Here is a 15,735-nt window from a genome sequence, read left to right on the forward strand (position 1 = left end):
AAGGGCCAGGGATTACCGACAGGAAGGGTTTATTGACAAGACAGACAACCTCTCATATCTTCCTGTGTTCTTCTCTCGACAGCAGCTGGGGCCACCTGCTCTCTTTCTCTCTCTCATCCCTCCTTAGTGCTTCCTCTCAGGGTGTGATCTGAAGCCCAGATGAAGAGATCATTATTAATCTCCCACAGAATAAATATCCCTGATCCTGTCTCTGCTGCTCTTATGACCTGGCTTCTCACCAAGTAGACGTCTATACTCTGTTACTAAACACTGTGTCAAATTCACACAGGCACGCATACACACAGAGTGGGCTGTTCTGTGTGTTTGCATGTTCAAGTGTTCCACGATATATTTACGTTTCAGAAGCAATGTGTGCAGCGGTTTCTGAACAAACTTCAAAGAGAATATTCTAGTTGTGTTTTTCAATTCCATTTTATGCACAACGAATAATAGTAAAAGACTATTTGACTGTAATATATAAAAAACAGTTGTGCTCAAAAGTTTACATACCCTTAGAGAATTGGTAATATATGTACCATTTGTAAAGAAAATAAAGATGTTTTTAAAACATTAAATAAAAAAATCAAGCATGCAATGTGTCAATAAATTTTTGCACCGATTCTTTTTCAATTGAAGTAATCCAAAATAAATCAGAATTTTTTTCAGAAGTACCTGTAATCTGATTTTAGTTGGTAACATAATGGATTACAGTCACTGTTTCTTTGTAGTCCGTTACACTCCCCAACTCTGGCTGGTGCCCATTCATCTTGGCAAAATGCCTCCAGGCCATGCAAAGTATTTTCGTTGTCTTGCATAAAACCACACGTTTGAGATCTCTCAAGAGTGGCTAGATGATATTAAAGTCAGAAGACTGTGATGGCCACTCCAGAACCATCATCTTTTAACCACTGGAGGTTCAACTTGGCCTTGTGCTTTGGGTCATAGTCGTGCTGGAAAGTCCAAGAGTGTCCTATTTGCAGCTTTTGTGCAGAAGAATGCTATTGGGCATATTGTAACCAATATGTTTTTTAAGGCATTGGTGCAGTAAAGGGTTCTTTCTGGCAACTTGACCATGCAGCTCATTTTAGTTCAAGTATCGTCATATTGTGGTCCTTGAAACAACCACACTGTCTTTTTCCAGAGCAGCCTGTATTTCTGTATTTATTACTTGTGGGTTTTTCCTTCTTATCCCGAACAATTCTTCTGGCAGTTTTGGCTGAAATCTTTCTTGGTCTACCTGACCTTGGCTTGGTATCAAGAGATCCCCAATTTTTCCACTTCTTAATAAGTGATTGAACAGTACTGACTGGCATTTGCAAGGCTTTGGATATCCTTTTCCATCTTAATAAATTTCCAATTACCTTGTTACGCAGGTCTTTTGACAGTTCTTTTCTATTCCCCATGGCTCAGTATCTAGCCTGTTCAGTGCATACACGTGAGAGCTAACAAACTCATTGACTATTTATACACAGACACTAATTGCAATTTAAAAAGCCACAGGTGTGAGAAATTCACCTTTAATTGCCCTTTTTGACCTTGTGTGTCTGTAACAAGGCCAAACATCCAAGGGTATGTAATCTTTTGATCAGGCCCATTTGGGTGATTTCTGTTATCATTATGATTTAAAAAGGAGCCAAACAACTATATGATAATAAATGGCTTCATATGATCACCATCCTTATATAAAAGACAGTTTCTTTGCATGATCAGTCATATTTTCAACATCACTGCCAAACAATTTCTACCAAGGTAAACTGCAAACTTATGAGCATAACTGTATGTAGTGGGATACCTACATATATAAATCCTAAAACTATCAAATCCCTTAAAATAAGAAAAAAGGAATATAAAGAGAGTATACTCTGTTAAAAACTCTTGTTTCATCCCATCCACCACTTTTATACCTAGTTCTCACATGTATAGTTAAACTAGGATCACAGACACTTTACCATCCACATCTATGTCCAAGAAGTCTTCCCCGTTGATCTGTGTTCCATTCCCGCCATGTGAGGCCTAGGTTTGGAGAGTGTGCGTGTTGTGTGTGTGTGTGTGTGCGCGCGCTCGTGTGTGTGTGTGTGTGTGTGGGTGTATGTGAGCTGTGTTCTATGGCTTGGCTAAGAGCTGTGTCTCCGGCAGCAACATGAAGTTATTAGTCACACTTATCTTTTACTTCACTAGCTCCACCTGTCATACTCCACCTGTCATACTCCACCTGTCATACTCCACCTGTCATACTCCACCTCTCATACTCCACCTCTCATACTCCACCTCTCATACTCCACCTGTCATACTCCACCTCTCATACTCCACCTGTCATACTCCACCTCTCATACTCCACCTCTCATACTCCACCTCTCATACTCCACTTCTCACACTCCACCTCTCGCACTCCACAGACGACAAGAACAACATATGCGTGTCTATGTAAGTGTGTGTGTTTCTGTGCGTGGGTGAGGCATGTTGGCTTTGTGGGAGGGACTGCTTGGTGTTGATAGAATGTGGATGAATGGCAGGAGCAGAGAACACAGATGCTGCAGAGCGGTGTGACATTCAAGTGGGGAAAGCATCGGACCCGATTTGACACATATGGGAAGGGTAGGACTTACACCTAACACATAAAGATACATGTCTGTAAGAAGTAGTGTAGTTTCAAAATCAAAAAGCCCACCCAATCATAACCATAGAGAGCCCTGTCCAATGAGAACACTTTTCCCAGGTCTCTATCCAATGAGAGTGCAGATCTCACTGATATGACATTCTGTGTCTCTGTTCTCCTTTTCCCAGCAGCCCCAGGTCACCTAGAGGCCAGCCAATCAGAAGGCAGAGAGGAGCAGTAAGGCCGTGTCCAGACCTCCCTGGCAGACCTACCCCTCACTTCCTGACTGGGCTCCAATTCTCTTCCTTTCACTCTGAAGTGTGCACTCGTTCATTCACCCTTATTGAGGTAAAACATGGGACACTTGTTTAAAGAACATGTTTAGACAGGAAAAAGAGGGAGCCGAGAGAGAGAGAGAGAGAAAGGGTATGGGTCTCTAGATGCTGAGAGGAGAGGTACTTAGAGGCTTTGAGCTGTGGAGTCAGACAGAGTCCACGTCTTGATACATCACCTCACACTGCTCCAGCCACGCATGACAGTGTGTCTGAAGGAACCAGCACCTGTCTGTGGATTTTTACGGGGTTGACCTCACACACACATTCACAGAGACACACATACCCGCAAAGAGACACAGAGAGACACACACACACACACATTCTTTGCTCCAGATGCCGGTGCCTCAGTCATTACTGTAGTGGTGAATTGCTCCTTTACTGTAGCTCTTAATAATAGACATGAGCAGGTATGGATTTAGCTGTGTTGTTTCCATTTGTATAACTGGTAAAGGTCTTAGTTTTTTTATGTAATAAATTACAATAACAGAGTTTCTCTTCCTCACTCTGCCTGCTCAGGTTCCTCCAGTGAATGTATGTGCCTGCATTTGGAGATAAAAATTATGAAGTGCCAATATGTGTGCGATGTGTTGCATGCTGCTATTTGTGTATGTTTGGTGCCCAATTAGAAATACTTTTAGACTCAGCCCCATGGGGGAAGGCCCATGCCATCCTCTTCATGTTGCCAACTAACTTAAATGGCTTGACTTCATGGAACAGACAGTACGACAGTCTAGTGTATTCCATGAATACACACCACTGCTAATTAGTTTGTTTTTGTTCATTTTATTTGAAGTTATGTATAAACCTTAGATGTCACTACTAAAAGAGTTTTAAATGAAGCAGAATGAATGTACCTTAACTACACCCTTACACATATCTTATAGCCCCTAGCCGTTTAAACATGCAGAACTTTCTGGAGGAGTGTGATATCCCCTCCCTGAACAAAGATGATTGTGATTTCTGTGGACATTTTGGAGAACCCTCCTGCTCTGCTTGCTGGGAAGAATAAATGTCTATGTCTTTTTATTACCAACCAGACTCAATTGTCAATTTGATGTTTACTTGTTCTCTTCATGTACATTGTATCTTCTTGCTATATATTCTCTTGTCCCCGTTCGTGTCCTCTTTTTCTCTACTAATTTCCTCTTGTGCAATTTTATTCTCCTGTCCTCTCCTAATTTCTTCTTGTCCTCTCCTCATTTCTACTTGTCCTCTCTTCATTTCTTCTTGTCCTCCCTTCATTCTGTCTTCATTTCCTTTTGTCCCTTCTTTATTTCCTATTGTCCCTTCTTTAGTTCCTCTTCTCCCCTCTTCATTTCCTCATCCTTCCTTCATTTCTGTCGGTATTTCTTCTGTTGTCATTTCAATAATGAGGTATAGGACCTGCAACTCTGACTTTTGATTTCATTTCCAAGCCTGGCTTCCCTCTCCTCCCCTCCTCTGTCCTCCTCCTCTCCCCTTATCTATCGCTCCCTCCCTCCCTCCTGTTTTCTGGGGTCCGCTCTTCACATGGAATGCCTCAGAGTGAAAATAAAAAAAGAAACCAAGATGGTGAGAAGGAAAGAAGCACACAAAACAGCCCCTTTCAGAATTTGCCTCACTCCTCATTCTTTATATCCGGCTCTGGTCTTAACACCGCCGTTGTCCTCTGCTCTCTCATTAATTACACATGTATGCATCTCTGTCTCTGTGCCTCCACATCGGTTAGTCCCGTCACATCCTGTGTGTTGGGAGCATAACTGGGTTACTGTCTGTTCTGTTGTTTATGGAGAGAAAACAGCAACAACACATTCATATAATGACCTTTAGCCACACAGCCTTCCAGAGTGGATGGACGACCTATCCTGGGATCTAGTTTTGCTGTTATGTCTCAATCTAAGCTCGTCATGTCTTTGGGGATATCATGACTAAGATCAGGGAAAGTCTCAAAGCGTACCATACAATTAGGTGTGTTTGTGCATGTCTGTGTGTGTGTGTGTGTGTGTGTGCATTAATGGGGGAATGTGTGCTTGTGCCTCTGCATCAGTTGGGGAAATGTCCAATAGAATTTTATGGATTGCTATTTGCCCCTTGAACACCTGCTTAAACAAGTACACACACACACACACACACACACAAATCAGTGAAGGGTAATGCATGAGCAGTGATTAATGTCCCAAAGGGGCATTCGCAAAGAGATATATCTGCTTTAAATGCCCACTAGAACTATGAACCTCTCTCTCTTCCTTTCTTGCTTGCTTTTTCTCTGTTCCATTGTCTTTGTATTCCTCTTTCTATTCCTGTTTATTCCTTTCTTTTCAGCCTTGACTAGCTGCCTCACTCCCGGTCCTACATCATCACATCTCTGATGGTTTGTTTCGCTAGTCAGAGCAGATACAAGTGGAGGAGATGAAGGTGATGATGATGGTGACTGGAACTCATTGTCTGTCTGCCGTTGGAGGTGTGCGTGACTCTCATCATTTGTCAGGGAGTGACTGTCTCTGTGTGTGTGTGTGTGTGTGTGTGCGTGTGTGTGTGTGTCAGTAATGATATGCATGCTCTGGGCTCTGGTTTGATCTGTGCTGTCTGAGGTGTCGTCTGCTCACCTTTGTCTGAAAGGGAAGAGAAGAGCGAGGCTGATAGGAGGGGGTGGAAGACAGACAGAGAAGAGGGGGAGGGAGAGAGAAAAAGAGAAGGGAATAGAGAGATGGGGGAGGGAGAGAAAGAGGGAGGAAGAGGAAGGGAATGAGGAGACAGTGGCACAGCAGGAGGCTGCTCAGATCATACCATTGTTATAGGAGTGTGTGTGTGTGTGTGTGTGTGTGTGCATGAATAAAACCTGTATGAGCCCTGCTCCTAGTGCAGGTGCTATCTAAGAAAAATATACACACACACACACACATACACACACACACACACATACACACATATACACAAACACACACACACACACATATACACACACACATACACACATACACACACCTACAAACATATACACACACACATATGTACCACGTACACACACACGCACACACACACACACACTCACACAAATGCTGAGGAGAGACTTTCCCCCATCTACACTGATGTTAGTGGTTATGAAGGGAACGTACAAAAGCTTGCTCTTTTGCATGCTGCGCACACACACACACTCACATTGAGTATGTTCTACTTGGTGCTTGGTACAGTTTTCTGTCAGAGCAGCAGGGCTGGTTCTGTTTGTTTGGTTGGATGGATCTGTGTGAGTCTTGGTTATGATCTCTGCTTGATTCCATTATCTGAGCAGTAGCCCCCTCACAAAGGCAGTGAGCCTATATGCACATATGGCTAATCAATATCTCTCACACACACAGACACACACACATATATACATACATGCACACAAAACACATACACACTTACACACCCAGCAATTGATCTTCCTTCTTTCTAACCTGCCTAAGCAATTATCTCCCTAATTATTCAGAATCCATCGTCAGCTGTACCAGCCATCAGACATTAAACCAGATGGGTGGAGTTTGTGTTGTGCTTCTATTAACACAGACTAATTTACATCACTACATGCTGGCAAATGTCACACAATATATTACGCTCTTTAAATAACAGAAGCTGACAGAGGCTGAGCACATTTATATATATATATATATATATATATATATATACAGTGGGGAGAACAGGTATTTGATATATTGCAGATTTCGCAGGTTTTCCCACTTACAAAGCATGTAGAAGTCTATAATTTTTATCATAGGTATTCTTCAACTATGTGTGATGGAATCTAAAATAAAAATCCAGAAAATCTCATTGTAGGATTTTTAAGTAGTTTATTAGCATTTTATTGCATGACATAAGTATTTGATACATCAGAAAAGCAGAACTTAATATTTGGTACTGAAACCTTTGTTTGCAATTACAGAGATCATAAGTTTCCTGTAGTTCTTGACCAGGTTTGCACACACTGCAGCAGGGATTTTGGCCCACATACAGACCTTCGGTCGCTGGGCAATACGGACTTTCAGCTCCCTCCAAAGATTTTCTATTGGGTTCAGGTCTGAAGACTGGCTAGGCCACTCCAGGACCTTGAGATGCTTCTTACGGAGCCACTCCTTAGTTGCCCTGGCTGTGTGTTTCGGCTCGTTGTAATGCTGGAAGACCCAGCCATGACCCATCTTCAATGCTCTTACTGAGGGAAGGAGGTTGTTGGCCAAGATCTAGCGATACATGGCCCCATACATCCTCCCCTCAATACGGTGCAGTCGTCCTGTCCCCTTTGCAGAAAATAATCCCCAAAGAATGATGTTTCCACCTCCATGCTTGGGATGGTGTTCTTGGGGTTGTACTCATCCTTCTTCCTCCAAACACAGTGAGTGGAGTTGCTTGCGCTGCAGGATTTTAATCCATGACGGCGTGGTGTGTTACTAATGCTTTTCTTTGAGACTGTGGTCCCAGCTCTCATTGACCAGGTCCTGTCGTGCAGTTCTGGGCTGATCCCTCAACTTCCTCATGATCATTGATGCCCCACGAGGTCAGATCTTGCATGGAGCCCCAGACCGAGGGAGATTGACCGTCACCAAACTGCTTGCCTATTGTCCTGTAGCCCATCCCAGCCTTGTGCAGGTCTACAATTTTATCCCTGATGTCCTTACACAGCTCTCTGGTCTTGGCCATTGTGGAGAGGTTAGTGTCTGTTTGATTGTGTGGACAGGTGTCTTTTATACAGGTATCGAGTTCAAACAGGTACCGTTAATACAGGTAATGAATGGAGAACAGGAGGGCTTCTTAAAGAAAAACAAACAGGTCTGTGAGAGGCTGAATTCTTACTGGTTGGTAGGTGATCAAATACTTATGTCATGCAATAAAATGCAAATTAAGTATAAAAAAATCATACAGTGTGATTTTCTGGATTTTTGTTTTAGATTCCGTGTCTCACAGTTGAAGTGTGCCTATGATAAAAATGAGAGACCTCTACATGCTTTGTAAGAAAACCAGCAAAATTGGCAGTGTATCAAATGCTTGTTCTCCCCACTGTATATGCTGATTATCAACATTATACATGACTGATGAAACAGTAAAATAAATGACTGAATACTAAATAAGAGACAAATCATTTGTGGAACTTGAGCGCGTTCATGAAATAAGCTGATATGTTAAAACCAGATTCAGCACCTCAAGCAAAATGGATGGGGGATGGAATAACATGGAGTGTGGGAAGAGAACTAGAGGGAGAGCTGAGAGAGACCTTCCTTTCCAACACCGCCCAAAGCCAGGAGTTCCCTCAGTTCTCAGGGTCATACCCCATAACACTGGATCAGTTCGAAGATGAAAATGGGATGAGATGCTGGATAGGGCTATTTAGTGGATGAGATAAGGTTGTGAATGGGGTAAGGTAATGGATGCCGTGAGGATCCAAATAGGATGATGTAGTGGACAGGGTAAAGTAGTGGATAGGAGGAGGATGTGGATGTGGCAGTGGATCTGGTGAGGAAGTAGATGGGGTGAGGTAGTAGATGGGTGAGATAGTAGATGGGGTGAGGTAGTAGATGGGTGAGGTAGTAGATGGGCTAATGTAGGTTAGCTAAAATGGTTAATGCTGCCAGAAACTGAGGAGAGAGAAAGATGGAGAGGATAGAGGTTAGGTTACATAGCTAGCGAGGACATGTGTTAGTTTACTTGTGTGTGTGTGTGTGTGTTGCGAAGCCAACAACAGTGTTCTACACCACTCATAGGTTGCAGTGTGTTCATTTGAGTGAGGAATCAGGATTTTGAATAATTTTATGCCCTGTTGGATGAGGAAAAGATCAGAGAGAGGCTTTATTTTAATGGTTCAATAGCTGGATATTCTGTGTTTCTATTTCTCTTTATCTCTCTGCCTTCATGACCCCAGGACTGTAGAGGAACTCTTTGGGAATCATACTTTATGCACAGGCAGTGTTTTTGTGTCTTTATAACTGGCTTCCTCCTTTCCAGATGAGTTTCCCTGCCTCATAAGGATTCAAACATCTGATGGGAGACTGGTATTAGCATCTGTAATAGGCATGGAGGATGATGTGTGCGTGTGTGTGCGTGTCCAGCAGTCTGAGACTAATGACGTTCTGACCCCCTCTTTGTCTGGAGACAAAGCAATGCTTGTGGCAATATTCCTCTGGGTCATGCACAAACACACATACAGACAGACACACACAAGTACAAACACACACACTTTTGCCGAGTGTGTGAATGAGGGCCTCTCAGAAACGGATGGGACAGCTGTATCGGTGTTGGGTGTGTGTGTGACTTTGTGTGTCTCCGTGTGTCCGTGCTGTGTGTGTGTGTGTGTGTATGAGACAGCTGTGTTCATGCTGAGGGTCCTTCATTGAGATGCATTGAAAATGCTGGGCATGCGTGTCTGAAACAGCTATTCACGTACAACCCCCTCATCAGATCCCCCTTCACAGATGAATAGCAAGGGGTTTGTATCTGTGTGCGGGCAATTGTGTGTCTGTATGTTTTTGTGAACGTGTGTGTGTGTGTGTGTGTGGGTGAGTGTCAGTTTTTCTGTGCATGTGTGTGTGTGTGCACTGTTGACGCAGAGTTTTAATAAATGTGAGCACTCAGGGGATATAATCTACATAAGTGGCGGCTTCAGAGAGCAGACACATTTTCGTGCAATTATCTCAATTGGTCTATTTTAGTTAACAGTCATCTGACTCCACTGTCCTCATGTAGATGCTATGGGCAACATGTATAGATCAATCAAATGTTCAGTTCAACTTTGGTAACAAACCCCCAACACAGGAAGTGAAATGTGCAGAGGCACCTTTTTTTAACGAGAGGAACATTTAGTTTGTCTTGTGTTTGTGCGTCTGTGCTCTGTGTCTCTGTGTTTGTCTGTGCTGTGTATCTGTTCTGTGTTTTGTGTGTGTCTGTGATGTGTGTCTGTGTGTGTTTGTACTGTGTGTGCCTGTGTGTGCATCTGTGCTGTGTGTGTGTGTGTCTCTGTGTGTCTATGTATGTTTGCGTATGAGCTGTGCTTTGTGTGTGTGTGTGTGTGTGTGTGTCTGTGCTGTGTGTTTGTGTGGGTGTGTCTGTGCTGTGTGTTTGCTGTTTTTGTATTGTCTGTGTGTCTGTGATGTGTGTGTGTATGTCTGTACTGTGTGTTGTGTTTAAGTTGTCATTCTTGTCACTGAGCTGTACACACAAACTGGCGCCGAAAATGTCAGAGCAAACAGATTTGAACAAACAGATGTATACACTCACTGTCTCATTCACACACTCTGTCAGTGTTGCATGCACATACACACACATACACACACATACACACACAGACACAGTGATTATACGCAGAGCTTGCTGTATGGAACAGTTGGCTCTAATGGGTTATCTCCAGCCCCAGATGGGTTCTCAGCCGGCTAGCCTTTCTCAACAGAACCCTGGGAAGGCCTTTAATCACCATAGCTCCTCATGGGATGAAGTTTCACACAAAAATCTAAATCCACCATTGGCACCCGTTCAAATTTGCCCCAAGGTTGCCTAGTTAAATCTTGTTAATTCTCATAAATTAAATACCATGACTGTTTTCTCAATAGCTGGGCATGTTTAAAATGGCTGATACTTGGGTGAAATTGTTCTCAACAAACTGCTTACCCTTTAAAGTAATATTTTGATCAGGGTGTGCAATTAGCATGCTAACTCTCATTAACTCTTTTAGATTTGTACCACCATAATATGATTGTTTGACAATGTTCATAATAAGTATTTTAATTGCTATTTAAAACCCCAGTAGGTCTATATGCAAAATGTGTTAAAATAATATATTGTCTTGGAGATTATGTGGTTAAATCTCCAACCTGTGGCACTAACATCAGTGTCGAACCAACGCCCCAGTGAGTACCACCTGGCACAGGGATGCAAAATGGAGCCCTTGAATGCAGCCCAGCTGCTACCCTTGAACGCAGCTCATCTGCCACCCCTTGACAAGCCACACCTGCCCCCAATCAGGCTTTGGCCGTGGAGAATAAAAGAGTCCCAGAAAAGCAGTTCTGGCAAAGAAAACCGTGGAAGAAGAGGAAAGAGAAGAGTGGGATGCAGCACTTTGTCCACCAGGTAAATGGTTCAATTTTGTTTCATCTTTCCTCTGACATTTTTTTTGTTAATAAATATGTTCCAAGGCGCAGAACATTGGGACGGTCTGTTTCCTGTGTCTCCCGTTTGAGACTGACCTGGGATGAATCTCAAATCGCATACTACATACAACATACTACAAGTACGATGATTGTGAAGTATGTACTGTTTAGTATATAGTAAGCTAGTATGCCAGTATTGGGACCGATTGGGACAGACTACCTTGTCATAAAATTGCATCTCAACATTAGATTATTTTGTCGCGCATTAACATCATGCCAAGTTTGAATATTTAGTTAGACACCATTAAGCATTATGTTAAAATGTCTAACGTTTCTTATGAAATTTACTTCCACCACAAATAGCATCTATGAACTATATGGCTTCTGCCACTGGCCATTTTAATAGCTTATTAGCCGGTAATACTAGTATCTTACACCTTGGAAGTCATAAGAATTGAGCAATTGCTAGTGAGACTGAAGATGAACATTGAACTGCCATTTCCTTTCATGGCACAACAACGTTCGTTTTTCTTTCATACGTGAATGACATCGATACAATAAATATCATTATAGGTGAAAATAACTGACTTTTTTGTCAAGTGAAAACACGAGAAAATTGTGGAAACCCCTCCTCTTTTACTGCGCAAGGGAATGTGGTCTATATTACCTCAAAAAGCATGCATGGATGCATACTTCAAAAATCCACCAGAAATAGTACCAGGGCTGCCCAAACCTGTTCTTGAAGATCTACTGTCCTGTAGGTTCTCTCCAACTCTAATTTAGCACTCCTCATTCTAATAATTAGCTGGATGAAAAGCTTAACCGTGTTAGTCACACATTTAAGATACTAATCTGCTCACATACTAATCTGGCATACTACTGTATATATTATGCAAGTATGCAATTTGAGATTCAGCCCTGATATATCTTTTACCAAATTATTACAATCAGGTGTGCTAGATTTGGGTTGGAGGGACAGATTTTAGAAAATATTTGTATAAAGCAAAAATATACTAAACGTCCTATATTTGAGCAGTATAATTGTACCTAGAATTTCCAAACAAACAGCAGGAGGCAGGGCTTTCTAACATAGAGCTCCACTACTGTGGAATGATCTTATTAAGACTAAGTTTGGAGATACATTTTTTGTGTCTAGTAAAAACTCAACTCTTCAGCAAAGTCTATGATTAAGTGTAGTCTTGCCCAGGGGTGTGAAGGTGAATGGAAAGGTTTGTATACAATCCACCCTTGCTGTCTTTGTCAGCCGGGCTCTCATCTCCACTTGGATGTCCTCTCTCCAGTGCCATTCGGGGGCGGAGTCAGTGGCTTACAGTTGTTCTTCGTTGCTGTCCTCGTGCCGTGGGAGTGAACTCTGTGGGTGGTTGCGGTTCGTTGATATCCCTTTGGTTGGATGCTTGGCAAAGTGGGTGGAGTGACGTCCTGCCTGTTGGGCCCTGTTTGGGGTTACCTTTGGATAGGGCCACAATGTCACTGGACCCCCATCTCTGCTCCAATGTTTTACACTGTTATATTATTGTGCTGGGGGCGTAAAGAAGTAGGGTGTTCTGTTCCTTAGGAGTACATGAGCCCTCGGACCACACCTGAGGACTACCAGGTCTGAAGGACTCATAGCTGTCCCTGTCCAAAGTCTTCCTGGTTGTGTTGCAGATCAAGTAGCTGATGAGTAGCTGACGATACCTGATGATTCCAGCTGCCACTCCACTGACCTTTCCTCCCCCCTGGATTGTCCCCGTCCTTGTCCATCTGGTCATGCTTCTGACCTGGATTATGTTTTATAGACTCTGGACACAACCCACATGCATTTAGTAATTTCTAGAATATGTACTCTTAAAATGTTCACCCGGCACAGCCAGAAGAGGACTGGCCACCCCTCAGAGCCTGGTTCCTCTCTAGGTTTCTTCCAAATGTTGCACACTTGAACAATTCCGATGACTTTCAGCATCCCTTGGTTTATAACAAGTTCTTACACTAGTTCTCGTTCTAAATATATACACATAATTCCACAGAGTATAAACATTCACCCATCATATTCAATGTAATTTGGGAAATAGCTAATTTGCTCACTTACAGTCTTGGCCTTTATCTCACTTTACAGTCACCTGAAAGTTATAACTCCTATTAATTATACATATTGGATCACCGATTTATTGTAATTTATAAGCTACAAACACATTGTTGCTCACCTGCAAATACAAAAACACAGCAGTACGAGTTTGGCGCCCTCTCGCTTCTTTGCTAGCTCATGGTCTAATTCTTGATCTTTGGTATTGCCCACCCGCCCTAAGACCCCAGGGCTGCCCGTACACTGCCTGACCATATCCCTCCAACTACACACTAAGTGCGGAAACAATTGAACTTATATAGGATCCCCAATTAGAGACAACGCTTGGCAGCTGCTTCTTATTGGGGACCAACAATACAGAAGCACAGATGCCTAGAGGCACCTCTGTTGTCCAGCCCTTACTATCATTAATAGGCACAGAGATGCCTAGAAGCCATCCATACTCAGGACATTACACCTACCTTACGGTTTCTATGAAGAACACTACCAGTCCTATCTCACTACATCCCTGTCTCACTACATCCCTGTCTCACTACCAGCCCTGTCTCACTACCAGCCCTATCTCACTACATCCCTATCTCACTACCTGCCCTGTCTCACTGCCAGTCCTATCTCACTACATCCCTGTCTCACTACCAGCCCTGTCTCACTACCAGCCCTATCTCACTACCTGCCCATCTCACTACCTGCCCTGTCTCACTGCCAGTCCTATCTCACTACATCCCTGTCCCACTACATCCCTGTCCCACTATATCCCTATCTCACTACATCCCTGTCTCACTACCAGCCCTGTCTCACTACCAGCCCTGTCTCGCTACATCCCTGTTTCACTACATCCCTGTTTCACTACCAGCCCTGTCTCACTGCATCCCTGTCTCACTGCATCCCTGTCTCACTACATCCCTGTTTCACTACATCCCTGTCTCACTACCAGCCCTGTCTCACTACCAGCCCTGTCTCACTACCAGCCCTGTTTCACTACATCCCTGTCTCACTACCAGCCCTGTCTCACTACATCCCTGTTTCACTACCAGCCCTGACTCACTACCAGCTCTGTTTCACTACATCCCTGTCTCACTACCAGCCCTGTCTCACTACATCCCTGTTTCACTACCCTCCCTGTTAGATTACATCCCTGCCTCATGGCATTCATGTCTCACTACTGTCCCTGTCTCACTGTTTTGGTCTATATGCCATCTCTCTTCCCCTCTTCATGGCTTAGCTGGGTCTGGAGGCTGCCAGGCACAAGGCTGCAGCTAAAATGCTAAAATGTGCTGATGTGCCCAGAGCTTGAATAATGTGTGTGTGTGTGTGTGTGTGTGTGTATGTGTGTATGGTCTACAATGGCTGTGGGAAAGGATTAGGCAGCTTTAGTCAGGCTTTGTTTAATAAGCAGCACTATGCCTTCTCCGGATGGGAAACCACCCAACACACACACATACGCGCGCACACACACGCACATGCACGCACACGCACGCACACAATGATGTCATGATATCTACAGTTAACTACATCGGTGGGTTTTAGTGTTTTTTATGTGTCTCCCTGACCCTGGCTGTGGTAATTGGGGAAGATAGAGCAGAAAGCAAGGGATGAAGTGAAGGCTAAAGAGGGAAGAGCAGGATGAGGTGCTGCACATTGCCTGGAGAAGAGCCACTCTGATTGGCAGACTCAAAGCCTATTGCACGTGTGTGTGTGTGTGAACAACTTAGCCCTCTCTCTGTGGATCAATTAGAGAGTAGGGAGGCAATCCCAGGTGTAGCCCCCTCCTCCGGGTAATGAGGTTTAGATGGGGGTGTATACGTACATGCTTCTCTGTGCCCCTTTGTGTGTTACTCAGCGTTCATTTAGCAGAGAATGTTAATTTATGACCTGGTTTATAAATTCCAATTCATTTTCCATGTGCCAAAATATAAAGATGAATTATCTAGATATTCTGTCAGGCTTTAGTGCGAAAACGTAGTTTTTTGTGCGTCTCTGTTGTACTGGTGGAGGAGTAGTGATTCAGATCATAGATCTCTGTGATCTGACATTTGACAATGGCTGTGTTCCATCCTCATCACAGTGCTCCAGGTTAGTTCAGCTTATTGTTTATTCAGCTAGAAACAACCAACCACACACACTTATTTTCAAGCTGAGCTGAAAACCGTAGTGTGTGTGTGTGTGTGTGTGTGTGTGTGAGTGAATGTGTACCTGCATCAGTGCATGTGGGCATAAGGTGCTCTTTGATGTTCTGGAGGTTAATACATGTGCATTTGTATGTGGCTCCTGTGGCTGCTTTCTCATGTTTTTAGTTGTTTGTTGTGTGTGTGCGTGTGTTGCTGTGTGTGTTGCTGTGTGTGTTACTGTGTGTGTGTTACATTGTGTGTTGCTGTGTGTGTGTTACATTGTGTGTTGCTGTTTGTTGCTGTGTGTGTGATACATTGTGTGTTGCAGTGTGTGTTGCTGTGTGTGTTCCTATGTGTGTGTTACTGTGTGTGTTCCTGTGCGTGTGTTGCTGTGTGTGTTACTTTGTGTGTTGCTGTGTTTGTGTTGCTGTGTGTGTGTGTGTTGCTCTGTGTGTGTTGCTGTGTGTGTGTGTTGCTGTGTGTGTTGCTGTGTTTGTTCCTGTGTGTGTGTTGCTGTGTGTGTTGCTGT

Source organism: Esox lucius, chromosome 13 (assembly GCF_011004845.1).
Source record: "Esox lucius isolate fEsoLuc1 chromosome 13, fEsoLuc1.pri, whole genome shotgun sequence".
Classification (NCBI taxonomy): Eukaryota; Metazoa; Chordata; class Actinopteri; order Esociformes; family Esocidae; genus Esox; species Esox lucius.